At 35.3% G+C, this 6,000-nt stretch overlaps 2 pseudogenes; both read left to right on the plus strand.

The window, feature by feature from the left end:
- The first annotated feature begins 1,920 nt into the window (after nucleotides 1–1,920).
- LOC149045695 (ATP-dependent DNA helicase PIF1-like) lies at nucleotides 1,921–4,137 on the plus strand (annotated as a pseudogene).
- Nucleotides 4,138–4,598: 461 nt separating this feature from the next.
- LOC149045696 (uncharacterized) lies at nucleotides 4,599–5,777 on the plus strand (annotated as a pseudogene).
- Nucleotides 5,778–6,000: the final 223 nt, after the last annotated feature.

Below are 6,000 nucleotides of genomic sequence, written 5' to 3' on the forward strand. Positions count from 1 at the left end.
ATCCTGCAAAGATCTTGACTTAAGGATCCTTGTAAGATCCTGATCAAATTCCTAAGGATCCTGGCAAAGATCTTTACAGGATCCTTGAAAGGATCTTTTGTAGGTCTTTAAAAGATCCTCATTAAATCCTTGAGGATCTTAAAGGATCCTTGAAAAGATCTTGCAAAGACCTTGAGTAGGATCCTTGTAAGATCCTGATCAAATCCTTAAGGATCCTTGCAAAGATCTTAATAGGATCCTTGAAAGGATCTTTGGAAGGTCTTTAAAAGATCCTCATTAAATCCTTGAGGATCTTGAAAGATCCTCAAAAAGATCCTGCAAAGATCTTGACTAGGATCCTTGCAAGATCCTGATTAAATCCTTAAGGATCCTTACAAAGATCTTGAAAGGATCCTTGAAAGGATCTTTTGAGGGTCTTTGAAAGATCCTTGCTAAATCCTTGAGGATCTTGAAGGATCCTTGAAAAGAACTTTGCGAGGATCCTTATGAGGATCTTTGTAATATCCTTTGAGGATCTTTATCAAATCCTTGAGGATTTTAACAAACGTTTTTGCTTACAAAGATCTTTGAGGATCTTTTACAGATCCTTTAAAGATCTTTTAAAGATCCTTGTCCTTAAGGATCTTTGGCAGGTCTTTGTCAATCCTTGAAGATCCTCAAAGATCCTGTGAGGTTTTTCACCAGGGTTAAATACCCACAACCTCCTATGAGAGCAACTGAAATTCTTTATCCTCTAGAAGGAGACATACCACAAAGTAAAGTAAAACAGTACAAAGACACTTGGAAAACAATCAACAAGCAATTAAATGATATGAAAGAAGGTGAACCTATATCCTTTGAGCAACTGCTTGTCAAGTTAAAGGTTACCGAAAATGAATATCGATTAGCTGTTAGGTCATCTTTAAATGCACTAACTGTCTTTTTAAAAAGAAAACCCAATGAGTTAAGAATAAACAACTATAATCCTGCCTGCCTCGAGGCTTGGAGAGCAAATATGGATATCCAGTTTGTCCTTGATGTGTATGCATGTGCCATGTATATAGTTTCATATATTTCTAAAGCACAAAAAGGAATGAGTGAACTGTTACGACAAGCTTGTGATGAAGCCAGAAAAGGAAATTCTAGCATAAAGCAACAAGTCAGAGACATTGGAAACAAATTTTTAAACAGCGTCGAGATAAGTGTACAAGAAGCTGTTAACATTGTTTTACAGCTTCCTATGAAGAAGTCTTCTCGTCAAGTAATATTCATAAATACCACTCCTCCTAATGAAAGAGTGCAGCTTTTAAAGCCAATAAACGATATTCAAGAAATGGAGGATGATTGTGAAGATGTATACACCAATGGTCTTCTGCAACGATATGTAAAGCGCCCTTTGTGTCTTGAGCACTTAACTTTGGCAAATTGGGCTGCATGGTATGACTCAGGTGGAAAACCATATATAAAAAAATCAGTTATAAAGGATGCTGATAACCTTCCATTAGAAACAGCTGATAGTGATGAAAATGATGATGACGTTTTTGATAGCAATGCTATCAATAGCAAAAAAAGATCAAAAGCAAGAATTATTAGAAGTGTTTGGTATAACCGTGAAAAAAATCCAGAAAAACACTATCGCGAACTAATAATGCTATTTACATCGTGGAGAAATGAAGACACTGATCTGTTGGCTAATTTTTCTTTCTACCAAGAACGTTTCTTAAATGTTAAAGATTCTATAGACGAACAAATGAAATTATATGCTGTTTGCAGTGAAAACTTGGATAAATTCCAGGAAAACTTGAATGGGATTGATGCTGATAATGATAACTTTGACTCAATAGCACCATATACACAAAACATAGAATACCAGGATGAGGCTGAGGGTATTCAGGATTTGCATCCTGATCTCAATGAAAGCTATGATTTATCAGATGTTGGAATTCCTTCAGCAGTTGAAAGTACTGAACCACTGATACTAAATGAATTACAAGACCAAGAGTACAGACAATATTGGTTCAAACACTTAACCAAAAGCAAAAAGAATTTTTTTATCGTATCTTACATCTTGTTAAAACAACAGACAAACCATTCTACTATTTCCTCTCTGGAGGTGCTGGAGTGGGTAAATCCCATCTTATAAAATCTTTGTATCAAGCAGCACTGAAATGTTACAACTCCAGAGCTGGTGAGGACTTTAATGAGGTTAAAATACTGTTACTAGCACCTACTGGAAAAGCTGCTTTTGGTATAAAAGGTAATACAATACACAGTACCTTGGCAATACCAGCAAGCCAATCTCTAAAGATTTACAAACCTCTCGACTCAAGTAGACTTAACACTCTTAGATGTAAACTTCGGGCTGTCAAACTAATATTTTTGGATGAAATTTCAATGGTTGGCAATACTATGTTTAATGTACAAATAAATAACAGATTAAAAGACATTATGGGCAGTAAAGACCCATTTGGAGGCGTAAGCATCATAGCTCTTGGTGATTTATTTCAGCTAGAGCCTGTTATGGATGCCTATGTGTTTAAAGATCTGAAAAATTCCGAATATGGAGCTCTTGCCCCTAACCTGTGGCATGAACTTTTTACAATGTTTGAATTAGAAGAAATTATGAGACAGAGAGAGAGTAAAGAATTTGCTCAACTTCTTAACAGGTTAAGAGAAGGTAATCATACTCCAGATGACATTGCAAAACTAAAAGAGAGATGCATTTCAGGAACGTGTAGAAATTATCCAATTGATGTTCCCCATTTATTCATATAGAATTCAAAAGTGGGTGAGTTTAATAATAGAGTTCACATGGCTGCAACTGGTGATAAGTATACAATTAAAGCCTTAGATAGTGTTGTAGAAGCTAACTCTGCAGAACTTCGAGATAAGATCTTGAAGCAAGTACCACTTGATCCTAGGAAAACTAAACAATTAGCTTTTAACCTTCAACTTGCGGAAGGTGAAAGAACAGAAATTGCAGTGAATTTAAGGACTGATGATGGTATGACAAATGGTGCTGCTAATGTTATAAGGAGGATACAATTACATGATAGAAACAGGCCTTCTGGAATAATATGGGTAGAATTTGACCATGGGCATGTAGGAGAAAAAACTAGACATGATTATAAGCACTTGTTTGTGTAAGGTATTAAGCGCACATGGACTCCTATTAAACCTTTTACTGCACAGTTTGCAGTTGGAAGGAACAGAGCAGCTCAGGTTGTGAGGAAGCAGTTTCCACAGAGACCTGCAGCTGCTAAAACCATTCACAGATCACAAGGTGACACTGAAACAAGGATAGTGGTTAACTTTAACACCAAGAGAGCTATACCTCACATACATTATGTAGGACTGAGTAGGGTAACCCACATTGAGGGATTGTATATAACTGACCTTTTCGAAAGCAAAATAGCTGTAAATCCAGATGTAAAAACAGAAATGCAACATTTACGAACAGAAGGTTACCTCAACCCATCTATTATCCCTATATATCAAACAGTTCAAACTGCTTTTAAATTATGCTTTCTAAATGTATGGTCACTGCATAGGCACATTGAAGACATACGCAAAGACTTGAACTATTCAAGCATTGATCTAAACATTTTCTCAGAAACAAGACTGTGTCATTTAGACAGCAATAGTAACTACATCATTAGTGGTTGTACATTATTTAGAAATGACAATCAGTCTACAGGACTAAATGCAAGACCTTATGGTGGAACAGCAGTGTATAGTAGAATTTCATCCATTCCTGGATATCCAGTTTCTAAGAATGCTAATGGTGTTGAAATAACTATTGTTAAACTTGCAGCAATTCCACATATTACCATAATAGGTGTATATCGTTCACCAAGAGTGGCAATTCGGCAAATGTGTACAGCAATGATGCAACTTCTTGTCCTTCATAGTTCAGAATTCAATATTTTTATTGGAGATTTTAATGTAAACTGGTTGAATGAGAAAGAAAGAATTCCCCTTTATAATCTGTTTGTTAGAGATAACAGTTATAGGCAATTAGTATTATGTTATACCACTGACAACAGAACTACAATAGACCATATTTATACTAACTTACCAGAGTCACACGTAAATTTACACATTTTAGAAACATATTTTTCAGATCATAAAGCAATCTGTGCACTGATTAGAACATGAAGTACCTTTTATGCCTTTTTTCTTCATATCATTTTATTAAATTCCAACAAAATCTTAACAGTTATTTTACCATATCTCCAAACTGGAAATGGCAGAATATAACCTGAAACCAAAATTTTATGAAAATATTTCTTCAATGCAAAAGCAATTTGTCCAATAACTCATACTGTTCTAGGAAACGCTGTTTTTTAGATACTGATTTCAACATTATCGTCAACTATAGCCAGTAATTTTGTGTCAAAAGAAAGACATTATACTGTCTCTAGATTCAGGCTCCTTTTCTTTCCTTTATAATGAATAAGTAAACAAATAAAAAATTATAATTCACCTAGGTAAGTTTTTTTTTTTGGCATTTTGTTGTTATAGTTAAATTTGTAGTAGTAGTCGTAGTCGTAGTCGTCGTCGTCTTTTGATGCAGTGCTCCCTATGTTATTAGAAATTTTGAAATACATTATATTGCTATGAAACAAACTCAAAAGGTTCTTTTTCACTTGCAGGCAATGGAAGAACAAAAAGAAGAGATTGTTGGTTTCTTACATAATGTGTCTCCAACTAAAAAAAGGAGCAAGACATCTTACTTTGACATGTCCATACAAACCACCGATGGCTTAGTAAGAGGAGCCTGCTTCTCCGGAAGTAAACAGGAACACTTCGATCAAATGAGCAAAAAGGAATCTCCAATAAAACTTCGAAATTTTAGAATTGAAAGAGCAGGAGATGCAACCACAGTACTGATGAATAACAATGTACTGTTAGAGCCTACAAAAGAAATACCTTTTTCAAGAATTGAGTTGCCAAGTGCCAACAATATCCAATCAATTTCAGCTGCAAACACAAATCAAAGTATCACCATCAAAGCCAAACTTATTCAGATGTCATCAACAAAAAAAGTGAAGACAGAGGATGGTGAAAAAAAAAAGTTGTTTGCCTATCTTGTGGACCCACATGAAGCCATTTAGGTGACACTTTGGGAACAATTCTGTGGATTAGAAGAAGGAAAAACTTATAACTTTCAAAATCTTCAAGTAAAGAAGGAGTACAACTCAAATGGCGTATATTTGAGTACCCCCAAAACAGGGTGCACAATTACAGAAGTTGAGCCATTTTCACAACCTCTCATTAATCCTGCTGAGCTACCTCAGAACCTTACCAATACAACAGCAGCAGCAGAAATACATGGAGTGCGAAGTGTCACTGCATATCAAGCCTGCTGCAACTGTAACAAAAAGCTGGTAATAGAGACGTCTCCCATACTAACCTGTTCAACTTGTGGGCTCAAGCAGAATATGAAGTCCACCATTCAACAATGTTATGTACAACTACTGGTACAAATTAAAGAATCGAAGATCACAGTGATCCTGTTCAACGACATCCTGCATGATATGCTAGCGTCACAAGGAAAGAGCACTCTTCCGATCACTGAAGAAACCATAACTGCCTTTCTTCTAGAGTTACCAACTATAACCAGCATAACATTCAACAACAAAACAAAAATAGTGGAGTCAGTGCAAATCTGAATAAAATGAACAATTTCCTGTCACACATCAGTGGAAATTACTACTGAATACCAAACATTAATAATACCTGTTTTTGTTTCAGTTTGCAACAAACATTTTGTAGACACTGGTTTTAAGTGAAATGATTGTTTCTAAAAACTATTGGCTGTTGTATTTCAATTCTTTGATTTAAATATTCTGCTACAAAATAAAAGAAACGTTCACTTTAATGTTAGATTCTTTGCAGTACCATAACACAATAAGTTATTTAAACAGTGATGAAGATGTAATCACAATCATGATATTGATGATTGATATTGATAATCCCCTACCTCCAACTGGAGCATTGGACATTCGCCACTTCAGT

This window comes from Pocillopora damicornis, chromosome 5 (genome assembly GCF_964200805.1).
Source record: "Pocillopora damicornis chromosome 5, jaPocDami1.2, whole genome shotgun sequence".
NCBI lineage: Eukaryota > Metazoa > Cnidaria > Anthozoa > Scleractinia > Pocilloporidae > Pocillopora > Pocillopora damicornis.